Raw genomic sequence first — 12,647 nt, 5'->3', positions numbered from 1 at the left:
CAATAACTAACTATTCAATTATTTGTATGGTTGGTTTGATTCCTTCGGCACATTTGTGTTTGGTTGGCTGTTGTCAAGCTCTAAGGTTGTCCAGTTTTCCCTCAACTACAGACTCTCTCCCAACATCATTCCAAGAGAGCGAACTTGTACAAGTTAATAAAACTTCCTTCACAATTGTTGTAGAATAAATAAAGTTTAACTTGAGCATGCTCAGTCTTCTAACATTGTGCACAAAACAGTTATTTCACCAAAAATCCTTGTTATTGAGTAGCTCAGAGACAGGTTACAAACAGTGACAAAAAAACCAATAAGAATTATAAAACAAGAATGTACCTTGTTGTGTTTTTTGACTTTGGTCTTGCATGCTGGTCTCAATCTCAGTGGAAGGTTTGTGAAACACAAGTAGGCCACTGCCATCATAATTTCCATTTTAATTTGCCGCAGCTGTAGCTCCAGCCTGTAATACATTTTAAACAAATTAATAAAATCCTAAAACAAATAAAAATAGAGGTGCATTAACCTAAAGGTAAGTGATCAAGGAGGTTGAGTGAAAAATACTCATGTTTAAAGCTGCAGTCTCACAGGTTGACAACATATTTCACTTTTTGTCTTGGAATGAGCCAATTTCTGCACAGTGTCTGAAAACCAGTGACACAGAGCTGCTGACAAAAAAAAAGTTGGTACATTGTAAGTTGTGTAAGTATTATGTACGTGGAATGTCGTTAGAGTGGAAGTATTATGTACGAGGAATGTTGGTACAGTGTAAGTATTGTGTACGAGGAATGTTGGTACAGTGTAAGTATTGTGTACGAGGAATGTCGGTACAGTGTAAGTATTATGTACGAGGAATGTCGGTACAGTGTAAGTATTATGTACGAGGAATGTCGGTACAGTATTGTGTACGAGGAATGTCGGTACAGTATTGTGTACGAGGAATGTCGGTACAGTGTAAGTATTGTGTACGAGGAATGTCGGTACAGTGTAAGTATTGTGTACGAGGAATGTCGGTACAGTGTAAGTATTGTGTACGAGGAATGTCGGTACAGTGTAAGTATTGTGTACGAGGAATGTCGGTACAGTGTAAGTATTGTGTACGAGGAATGTCGGTACAGTGTAATTATTGTGTACGAGGAATGTGTCGGTACAGTATTGTGTACGAGGAATGTCGGTACAGTATTGTGTACGAGGAATGTCGGTACAGTGTAAGTATTGTGTACGAGGAATGTCGGTACAGTGTAATTATTGTGTACGAGGAATGTCGGTACAGTATTGTGTACGAGGAATGTCGGTACAGTGTAAGTATTGTGTACGAGGAATGTCGGTACAGTGTAAGTATTGTGTACGAGGAATGTCGGTACAGTATTGTGTACGAGGAATGTCGGTACAGTATTGTGTACGAGGAATGTCGGTACAGTGTAAGTATTGTGTACGAGGAATGTCGGTACAGTATTGTGTACGAGGAATGTCGGTACAGTGTAAGTATTGTGTACGAGGAATGACGGTGCAGTGAAAGTATTGTGTACGAGGAATGTCGGTACAGTGTAAGTATTGTGTACGAGGAATGTCGGTACAGTGTAAGTATTATGTACGAGGAATGTCGGTACAGTGTAAGTATTATGTACGAGGAATGTCGGTACAGTGTAAGTATTATGTACGAGGAATGTCGGTACAGTGTAAGTATTGTGTACCAGGTTTGTTGATTAACTGTGTGGACAATTTAGAAGTTTAAAAGCTGCACTCTCACAGATTGATTTTTTTGACAACTTTGATTATATTTGGTCATTAACATACATAGGGACATACATCAATATTGTCTAAGTTTAATATAGTTTTAAATTAGTTTTGTTCAACACAAAGAAAATGATTTACAATGAACAGACTCATGTGAGTGGGGCAGGTCATATTCATGCATCTGAAGAGGATGACCTTTTAAATTTGGCAATTAAAGTGTCTGCTATTTAATAAAAGCTAAAGTGACATCCCTCAAAAATTAAACATTCAAGACATGTGGTAAAAACTGCACAAGCCTATAAGCCTTGCACTGGTGAACTGCTTTCTTGGTTTTATTAAATTCTAGATTTTATATAGACAGGCTTGTTCAAATAATGTGATGCCAAGCACAGGTGTAATAATTTGGTATTGTTTCATGAGGGGAAAAGCTTTTGGCATAAATCATTATATGCATGTTTTGGAGAGTGTAAAGGCTTCCGTTAAAGTTTAAAGTATATTATATACTCCCTAGATTAGATATTGGCTAATACTTCCAAAATTGATTCTTTGGATATACAGAAACTTCCATAATTTTGAAGAAAACTTCCACAGTTGAGAGCTTGGAATTTAAAAATATCAACACCTGGTGTCAATATTACTTTGATGGCCACAATTTGAATCAGGCTTCAAGAAGTATGTATTTTAATAATATGAAATCTCTGATTATGGCAACTTGCCAATTATTTGATGTTTTACTACAAGCTGAAAACTGCGAGAGACCTAAACTTCCAAATTTCAGTAAATACTTCAAATAATGATTGACAGGAAGTTAATACTTCCAGTTTCAAAGTCTTAAATAAACACTCTTTAATACTCCCAAATTAGATTTACTACAATTAATTCTTTGTTTTAATATCCCACAAAGGATGAATAAATGTTGAAAACAATTGTTCTTAAGAAGGATACAGAGTTTAATTTGTAAAAATGTGCATAAAATTAAAAGACTGTATTTCTACCTTATGCCACTATAGTAGATCACAGTAAATCTTTTAACTATCACCAATCATTTAATATTTTTGCAATTTCCTGTTATAAAATACAGGGTTACAAACTTACTTATCAGTAATAAATATTGTACATAAATGCATTTTTTAGTAAGTCGTTAAAGGTTTATCAGTAAAAATTTATGTTTTTACATGTGTATATATTGATTTTGATAAGAGTGTCACTTTAATGAAAGCCCTGGAGCGTTATCTAGAGAAATCACAGGAGTGGTAAGGATCACGCATGTCAGAAAACAAAAAAATAATTTAGAAATATTCAAAAGTGGGTGTTATTTACTTGGCACTTATCACTATTTTCAATTCTAGCTTACCAACATATACTGCAGAATGAAAAAGAGAAGATAAATCATAAAGAATCACAATAATCGTTACATACTTTTGAAAATTGGGTTCTCTGCATCTGTATCCCAATAGGAGGAAGCATCAGTTTTCTCCTCCACCAATACAGGAAATAGTCCTGTTAAAAGGGACAAAAAAGGGCAAACATAATTATATATCAAACTGACTGAAAAAAAGTTGACTTAAACAAGCACAGCACACAGGAGCTTGTAATGTTATACTAGTAGTCATTCGGTCTTAGTCAGCAATATACAACCAGGTTTCTGTTACAAAATCAAGCTTCTTTATTGTGGTTTTGCTCTGAAAACACATATACAAGACAACTAGATTTAGCCACTCAGATATATTTTTTACATTTAGTAAATATTTTCAATACCTTTTTTCAAATATAATTATGTGGAAAGTGTCGGTCGGGTCAAGAAGCTTAAAATTCCAGTTGTAATGAAGTATGATGGCACAGGGAAAGTCCGGAAACAGACAGTGATATATCGGACAATTCATTTTTTATACGGCTGACATGGCGTTATTTGTACTTAACACTTAAATTTTGATGTTGTTATAAATATTCCTTTTCAAAAAAAAATCCGAAAAGAAAAATGCAAGAATCTGTTGATGGAGAATATATTGCGCCATATATATTTGACAGTTTTAATGCTTTCTACACAAGGATAGTCCATTTTGCAACCAAACACTCACAATTAATAAATATGACTTATTAAAAATGAAAAAAAAAAAAATACACTTAAAAATGTCAATAATACAAAACAAACATGAATAACCCGATATTTTCTTTAAAAATTGTCATCCAGCACCATATTCATGAACTCATTTCTACAATGAAAGCTTTGCTAACAATCAATCTTTTAAGCTTTAGGGCCATGGGTGCAGGCATTGTCAAGTTATCACACAGACAAGCTTTTTGCGTTCAAGGTAACTGTGACATTGACCATTGACCGATGACCCCTTCCTCATATATTAAAAGGTGTCATCTACAGTTAAGGCCCAACCCCCAAGTCAAATGTGATGATCATAGGTCCAGGCTTTGTTGAGATATCTCTGGGAGAAGCTTTGTTAACCTTTTCGTGATCTTTGACCCAATGAAATCAAAATCAAGAGGAATCATGAGACTGCTGGTCAGGCCCAACCTTCATGCCAATTTGATGGTCCAGGAATTGTTGTGTTTGACTTCAAGGTCACTGTGACCTTTGACCTTTGACTTGAAGACCCCCAAAATCAATAGGGGTCATCTACTGGTCAGACACCACCTCCAAGTCAAGATTGAGGGCCATGGGTGCAGGCATTGTCAAATTGCCAATCGGACAACCATGTATCATTAAAGGTCACTGTGACCTTAACCTTTGACCCGATGACCACAGCCTCCATGTAAATTTTGACGACCATAGGTCTAGGCATTGTTGATCAATCACTCGGACAAGCTTTAAAATCCTTTTACCATTTAAGGTCACTGTGACCTTGACCTTTGACATGATGACCTCTGAAATCAATAGGGGTCATCTACTGGTCATGCCCTATCTCCATGTCAAGTTTGATGACCATATGTCAAGGAATTGTTGAGTTATCACCCCGACAAGCTTTGGTCTACCGACGGACGGACGGATTGACCGACATGTTCAAAGCAATATATATATATACCCCTCTTATTCAAAGGGGGGCATAAATATCAATGAGTAGGTGTGCAAACTTGTTTGAAGTCAGTTATAAAGCTAAGTGTGAACTGACTTTAATATTGTGCAAACTTAATTATTTGAAGTCAGTAATTAAGCTAAGTGTGAACCCTTTGAAGTCAGTTATTAAGATAAGTGTGAACCCAGTTTAATCTTTCTTCGAAGGATTATTGCACAATGTGATAATTTAGATGCCCTACCTTCTCTAATTAATAAGTCTTTAATATGTGCAAATTATATTTTATATTTCAAAACATTTTAATTATCAACAAATGCTGTTGTTTGATTAGCAATTACTGGGTATGTAAATTTCATACAAATATCTTAAAAATATTATAACTTACCTTCAAATATACATTTAAATAAAAAGGACTGGTGGCTATTTGACCAAATTGGGGCGTTTTGACCAAATTGGGGGCGTTTTAACCATTTTTTTCCAAGTGAGGGCTATTGACCAAAATGGGGCCTATTTGGCTCAATAGTCCAAGTAATTGTATGACGGATTTTTTTTACGATTTTTAATATGACAAATCCTTCATGTACAAATTCTTTTGTATGTATGAAAAGTGGGTAATTATTTGGGATTCTGGGTTAAGGCATATTGCTTATATAAATTATCATAAAAACAAGAAATATTACCAGATAATGTTAATTTAGATTAGTTCCGTACACAAAAAATATCCAACGAATAATTATGAGTTTGAACGGTTTTCTTCATTTCATTCTGTCAAAACATAACAATATATACATGAAGGGAACCTGCAAGGCTTTAGGACACAATTTTAAAACAATCGGATTCCGATGGCCAAGTTGTTATGATTGTACATGTATTTGTGAGGTCTATTTGAAGCTTGTCGGTGGTGGCAGAGTTATTACGATTGGGTTGAGTTGTTCCGCTTGGCATAATTGTTGTCTGTGTCAGTCAACTTTCGTTTTATTTGAAAGGTAAATAATGTGTTAAAATCATGACATTTGTGTTTTAATGCATTAAATGCTTGTTTTGTGCAAAATAACTCTTCACTTACATGGTAAAATATGAATATAAACCTTTATGATCAATTTCAGCCATAAAATACTCCACTTAATACAATTTCAGTATTTTTCAAAACACCCTTGTTTTTTTGTACCAACCAGTTTAGACGTACGGGATCGGAAGAATCCTGTATAACATGTCTATTATTTTAGACTATTTGCCTTAAAATGGCTAGTTGACCAGGTACCGTTTTAATACAATGATTTTAAATCAGTTAGGGTTAGGGCTGAGGTTTTCATTCTTACGCATGTATAGAATTGAGATGTCAATATATTGTTTTGCATTAATTTGAGACGCGACACTATCACAAGATCATGATATCCGAATCTGTGTTCGTCCGATCTCTAGGTACCTCTGCTCATGGTGTTTAAATAGGCAAGGTTTTGCTAAACATGACCATTGAACCGAATGTTTCGTTGATGCCTTTTAAATCACGTTCATCCACCGATGCGATATACTAGTAAGGGCTGCACACGACAACAATTATGCTTCGTCTTTTGCTGCTTTTGTTGTGTTTGGCATATGTAGCAGTCCCGTGGTAGCAGTCAACAGTTTACGGCGTTGGAAATGATCGTTTTACAATAAAAATATTTTGTATGCTCAGGTCGGGGATCCCAAATTTATTTATACACCATTTTCATACAAACTATTTTGACACCTGTGCTTCTTGAGTGACAATGTACTTACTTATGTAATAAACGCCAGAAAACGTTAACGATACAAACGGTTAAAGAATACTACAAAACAAGATTTGCCACCCCGCAAGCGCAGATCCGGATAAATCGGCGAACACTATCTTAGACATTCAATACAGAAGGCGACGTGGGTCCCAGCCTGATCACGTGTAGGGATGCTGAGATATCTTCGAGATTGCCGACCCCATTTTACGGCATTTTGTGCTGCATTTTAGTGTATAAAATAACGTTATAGGCGAATGGAAACTGTCACGTAATAACGTCAGAGATGCACCGACGTGCGCGTGACGTAGGGTATGGTGAGACGTAAATTTCAATACCAGAACCAAGCTCCTATCACTCTTGGTTCCGAAGATACCTTCGAGATTAGCTCCCCCTTAGTAGCTATATGGGAGCGCGTTTTGTGTACGAAATGTCGCGAATTTGCGCGTACTTTGACGCTGCTGAAACCAGTCAAAAACTATCATCCCGCACACCCCAAGGGGTGCATCTTGAAGGGTTTAGCGTCCCCTACATGGAAAAATTGGTCCCAGCCTGATCACGTGTAGGGATGCTGAGATATCTTCGAGATTGCCGACCCCATTTTACGGCATTTTGTGCTGCATTTTAGTGTATAAAATAACGTTATAGGCGAATGGAAACTGTCACGTAATAACGTCAGAGATGCACCGACGTGCGCGTGACGTAGGGTATGGTGAGACGTAAATTTCAATACCAGAACCAAGCTCCTATCACTCTTGGTTCCGAAGATACCTTCGAGATTAGCTCCCCCTTAGTAGCTATATGGGAGCGCGTTTTGTGTACGAAATGTCGCGAATTTGCGCGTACTTTGACGCTGCTGAAACCAGTCAAAAACTATCATCCCGCACACCCCAAGGGGTGCATCTTGAAGGGTTTAGCGTCCCCTACATGGAAAAATTGGTCCCAGCCTGATCACGTGTAGGGATGCTGAGATATCTTCGAGATTGCCGACCCCATTTTACGGCATTTTGTGCTGCATTTTAGTGTATAAAATAACGTTATAGGCGAATGAAAACTGTGACGTAATAACGTCAGAGATGCACCGACGTGCGCGTGACGTAGGGTATGGTGAGACGTAAATTTCAATACCAGAACCAAGCTCCTATCACTCTTGGTTCCGAAGATACCTTCGAGATTAGCTCCCCCTTAGTAGCTATATGGGAGCGCGTTTTGTGTACGAAATGTCGCGAATTTGCGCGTACTTTGACGCTGCTGAAACCAGTCAAAAACTATCATCCCGCACACCCCAAGGGGTGCATCTTGAAGGGTTTAGCGTCCCCTACATGGAAAAATTGGTCCCAGCCTGATCACGTGTAGGGATGCTGAGATATCTTCGAGATTGCCAACCCCATTTTAGGGCATTTTGTGCTGCATTTTAGTGTATAAAATAACGTTATAGGCGAATGGAAACTGTCACGTAATAACGTCAGAGATGCACCGACGTGCGCGTGACGTAGGGTATGGTGAGACGTAAATTTCAATACCAGAACCAAGCTCCTATCACTCTTGGTTCCGAAGATACCTTCGAGATTAGCTCCCCCTTAGTAGCTATATGGGAGCGCATTTTGTGTACGAAATGTCGCGAATTTGCGCGTACTTTGACGCTGCTGAAACCAGTCAAAAACTATCATCCCGCACACCCCAAGGGGTGCATCTTGAAGGGTTTAGCGTCCCCTACATGGAAAAATTGGTCCCAGCCTGATCACGTGTAGGGATGCTGAGATATCTTCGAGATTGCCGACCCCATTTTACGGCATTTTGTGCTGCATTTTAGTGTATAAAATAACGTTATAGGCGAATGAAAACTGTGACGTAATAACGTCAGAGATGCACCGACGTGCGCGTGACGTAGGTGGTGAGACGTAAATTTCAATACCAGAACCAAGCTCCTATCACTCTTGGTTCCGAAGATACCTTCGAGATTAGCTCCCCCTTAGTAGCTATATGGGAGCGCGTTTTGTGTACGAAATGTCGCGAATTTGCGCGTACTTTGACGCTGCTGAAACCAGTCAAAAACTATCATCCCGCACACCCCAAGGGGTGCATCTTGAAGGGTTTAGCGTCCCCTACATGGAAAATTGGTCCCAGCCTGATCACGTGTAGGGATGCTGAGATATCTTCGAGATTGCCGACCCCATTTTACGGCATTTTGTGCTGCATTTTAGTGTATAAAATAACGTTATAGGCGAATGAAAACTGTGACGTAATAACGTCAGAGATGCACCGACGTGCGCGTGACGTAGGGTATGGTGAGACGTAAATTTCAATACCAGAACCAAGCTCCTATCACTCTTGGTTCCGAAGATACCTTCGAGATTAGCTCCCCCTTAGTAGCTATATGGGAGCGCGTTTTGTGTACGAAATGTCGCGAATTTGCGCGTACTTTGACGCTGCTGAAACCAGTCAAAAACTATCATCCCGCACACCCAAGGGGTGCATCTTGAAGGGTTTAGCGTCCCCTACATGGAAAAATTGGTCCCAGCCTGATCACGTGTAGGGATGCTGAGATATCTTCGAGATTGCCGACCCCATTTTACGGCATTTTGTGCTGCATTTTAGTGTATAAAATAACGTTATAGGCGAATGAAAACTGTGACGTAATAACGTCAGAGATGCACCGACGTGCGCGTGACGTAGGGTATGGTGAGACGTAAATTTCAATACCATACCCTATCACTCTTGGTTCCGAAGATACCTTCGAGATTAGCTCCCCCTTAGTAGCTATATGGGAGCGCATTTTGGTGTAACGAAATGTCGCGAATTTGCGCGTACTTTGACGCTGCTGAAACCAGTCAAAACTATCATCCCGCAACCCCAAGGGGTGCATCTTGAAGGGTTTAGCGTCCCCTACATGGAAAAATTGGTCCCAGCCTGATCACGTGTAGGGATGCTGAGATATCTTCGAGATTGCCGACCCCATTTTACGGCATTTTGTGCTGCATTTTAGTGTATAAAATAACGTTATAGGCGAATGAAAACTGTGACGTATAACGTCAGAGATGCACCGACGTGCGCGTGACGTAGGGTATGGTGAGACGTAAATTTCAATACCAGAACCAAGCTCCTATCACTCTTGGTTCCGAAGATACCTTCGAGATTAGCTCCCCCTTAGTAGCTATATGGGAGCGCATTTGTGTACGAAATGTCGCGAATTTGCGCGTACTTTGACGCTGCTGAAACCAGTCAAAAACTACATCCCGCACACCCCAAGGGGTGCATCTTGAAGGGTTTAGCGTCCCCTACATGGAAAATTGGTCCCAGCCTGATCACGTGTAGGGATGCTGAGATATCTTCGAGATTGCCGACCCCATTTTACGGCATTTTGTGCTGCATTTTAGTGTATAAAATAACGTTATAGGCGAATGAAAACTGTGACGTAATAACGTCCAGAGATGCACCGACGTGCGCGTGACGTAGGGTATGGTGAGACGTAAATTTCAATACCAGAACCAAGCTCCTATCACTCTTGGTTCCGAAGATACCTTCGAGATTAGCTCCCCCTTAGTAGCTATATGGGAGCGCGTTTTGTGTACGAAATGTCGCGAATTTGCGCGTACTTTGACCGCTGCTGAAACCAGTCAAAAACTATCATCCCGCACACCCCAAGGGGTGCATCTTGAAGGGTTTAGCGTCCCCTACATGGAAAATTGGTCCCAGCCTGATCACGTGTAGGGATGCTGAGATATCTTCGAGATTGCCGACCCCATTTTACGGCATTTTGTGCTGCATTTTAGTGTATAAAAAACGTTATAGGCGAATGAAACTGTGACGTAATACCGTCAGAGATGCACCGACGTGCGCGTGACGTAGGGTATTGTGAGACGTAAATTTCAATACCAGAACCAAGCTCCTATCACTCTTGGTTCCGAAGATACCTTCGAGATTAGCTCCCCCTTAGTAGCTATATGGGAGCGCGTTTTTGTACGAAATGTCGCGAATTTGCGCGTACTTTGACGCTGCTGAAACCAGTCAAAAACTATCATCCCGCACACCCCAAGGGTGCATCTTGAAGGGTTTAGCGTCCCCTACATGGAAAAATTGGTCCCAGCCTGATCACGTGTAGGGATGCTGAGATATCTTCGAGATTGCCGACCCCATTTTACGGCATTTTGTGCTGCATTTTAGTGTATAAAATAACGTTATAGGCGAATGAAACTGTGACGTAATAACTCAGAGATGCACCGACGTGCGCGTGACGTAGGGTATGGTGAGACGTAAATTTCAATACCGAACCAAGCTCCTATCACTCTTGGTTCCGAAGATACCTTCGAGATTAGCTCCCCCTTAGTAGCTATATGGAGCGCTTTTGTGTACGAAATGTCGCGAATTTGCGCGTACTTTGACGCTGCTGAAACCAGTCAAAACTATCATCCCGCACACCCCAAGGGGTGCATCTTGAGGGTTTAGCGTCCCCTACATGGAAAATTGGTCCCAGCCTGATCACGTGTAGGGATGCTGAGATATCTTCGAGATTGCCGACCCCATTTTACGGCATTTTGTGCTGCATTTTAGTGTATAAAATAACGTTATAGGCGAATGAAAACTGTGACGTAATAACGTCAGAGATGCACCGACGTGCGCGTGACGTAGGGTATGGTGAGACGTAAATTTCAATACCAGAACCAAGCTCCTATCACTCTTGGTTCCGAAGATACCTTCGAGATTAGCTCCCCTTAGTAGCTATATGGGAGCGCTTTTGTGTACGAAATGTCGCGAATTTGCGCGTACTTTGACGCTGCTGAAACCAGTCAAAACTATCATCCCGCACACCCCAAGGGGTGCATCTTGAAGGGTTTAGCGTCCCCTACATGGAAAAATTGGTCCCAGCCTGATCACGTGTAGGGGACGCTGAGATATCTTCGAGATTGCCGACCCCATTTTACGGCATTTTGTGCTGCATTTTAGTGTATAAATAACGTTATAGGCGAATGAAAACTGTGAACGTAATAACGTCAGAGATGCACCGACGTGCGCGTGACGTAGGGTATGGTGAGACGTAAATTTCAATACCAGAACCAAGCTCCTATCACTCTTGGTTCCGAAGATACCTTCGAGATTAGCTCCCCTTAGTAGCTATATGGGAGCGCTTTTGTGTACGAAATGTCGCGAATTTGCGCGTACTTTGACGCTGCTGAAACCAGTCAAAAACTATCATCCCGCACACCCAAAGGGGTGCATCTTGAAGGGTTTAGCGTCCCCTACATGAAAAATTGGTCCCAGCCTGATCACGTGTAGGGATGCTGAGATATCTTCGAGATTTGCCGACCCCATTTTACGGCATTTTGTGCTGCATTTTAGTGTATAAAATAACGTTATAGGCGAATGAAAACTGTGAACGTATAACGTCAGAGATGCACCGACGTGCGCGTGACGTAGGGTATGGTGAGACGTAAATTTCAATACCAGAACCAACTCCTATCACTCTTGGTTCCGAAGATACCTTCGAGATTAGCTCCCCCTTAGTAGCTATATGGGAGCGCGTTTCGTGTACGAAATGTCGCGAATTTGCGCGTACTTTGACGCTGCTGAAACCAGTCAAAACTATCATCCCGCACACCCCAAGGGGTGCATCTTGAAGGTTTTAGCGTCCCCTACATGGAAAAATTGGTCCCAGCCTGATCACGTGTAGGGATGCTGAGATATCTTCGAGATTGCCGACCCCATTTTACGGCATTTTGTGCTGCATTTTAGTGTATAAAATAACGTTATAGCGAATGAAAACTGTGACGTAATAACGCCAGCAGTGCACCGACGTGCGCGTGACGTAGGGTATGGTGAGACGTAAATTTCAATACCAGAACCAAGCTCCTATCACTCTTGGTTCCGAAGATACCTTCGAGATTAGCTCCCCCTTAGTACTATATGGGAGCGCTTTTGTGTACGAAATGTCGCGAATTTGCGCGTACTTTGACGCTGCTGAAACCAGTCAAAAACTATCATCCCGCACACCCCAAGGGGTGCATCTTGAAGGGTTTAGCGTCCCCTACATGGAAAAATTGGTCCCAGCCTGATCACGTGTAGGGATGCTGAGATATCTTCGAGATTGCCGACCCCATTTTACGGCATTTTGTGCTGCATTTTAGTGTATAAAATAACGTTA

General features: G+C 40.7%; 1 long non-coding RNA gene across 1 annotated transcript; it reads right to left on the bottom strand.

The window, feature by feature from the left end:
• Positions 1-340: 340 nt before the first annotated feature.
• LOC128240051 (uncharacterized) lies at positions 341-6,336 on the bottom strand. Its single transcript, XR_008262023.1, has 3 exons — positions 6,184-6,336; positions 3,151-3,231; positions 341-457 (listed from the first exon to the last, which is right to left on the bottom strand). It is a non-coding gene; the product is annotated as an uncharacterized LOC128240051 (long non-coding RNA).
• Positions 6,337-12,647: the final 6,311 nt, after the last annotated feature.

Source organism: Mya arenaria, chromosome 7 (assembly GCF_026914265.1).
Source record: "Mya arenaria isolate MELC-2E11 chromosome 7, ASM2691426v1".
Lineage (NCBI taxonomy): Eukaryota > Metazoa > Mollusca > Bivalvia > Myida > Myidae > Mya > Mya arenaria.
Note: the sequence above shows the minus strand (reverse complement) of the source record. Positions and strands in the feature narration are given on the sequence as shown.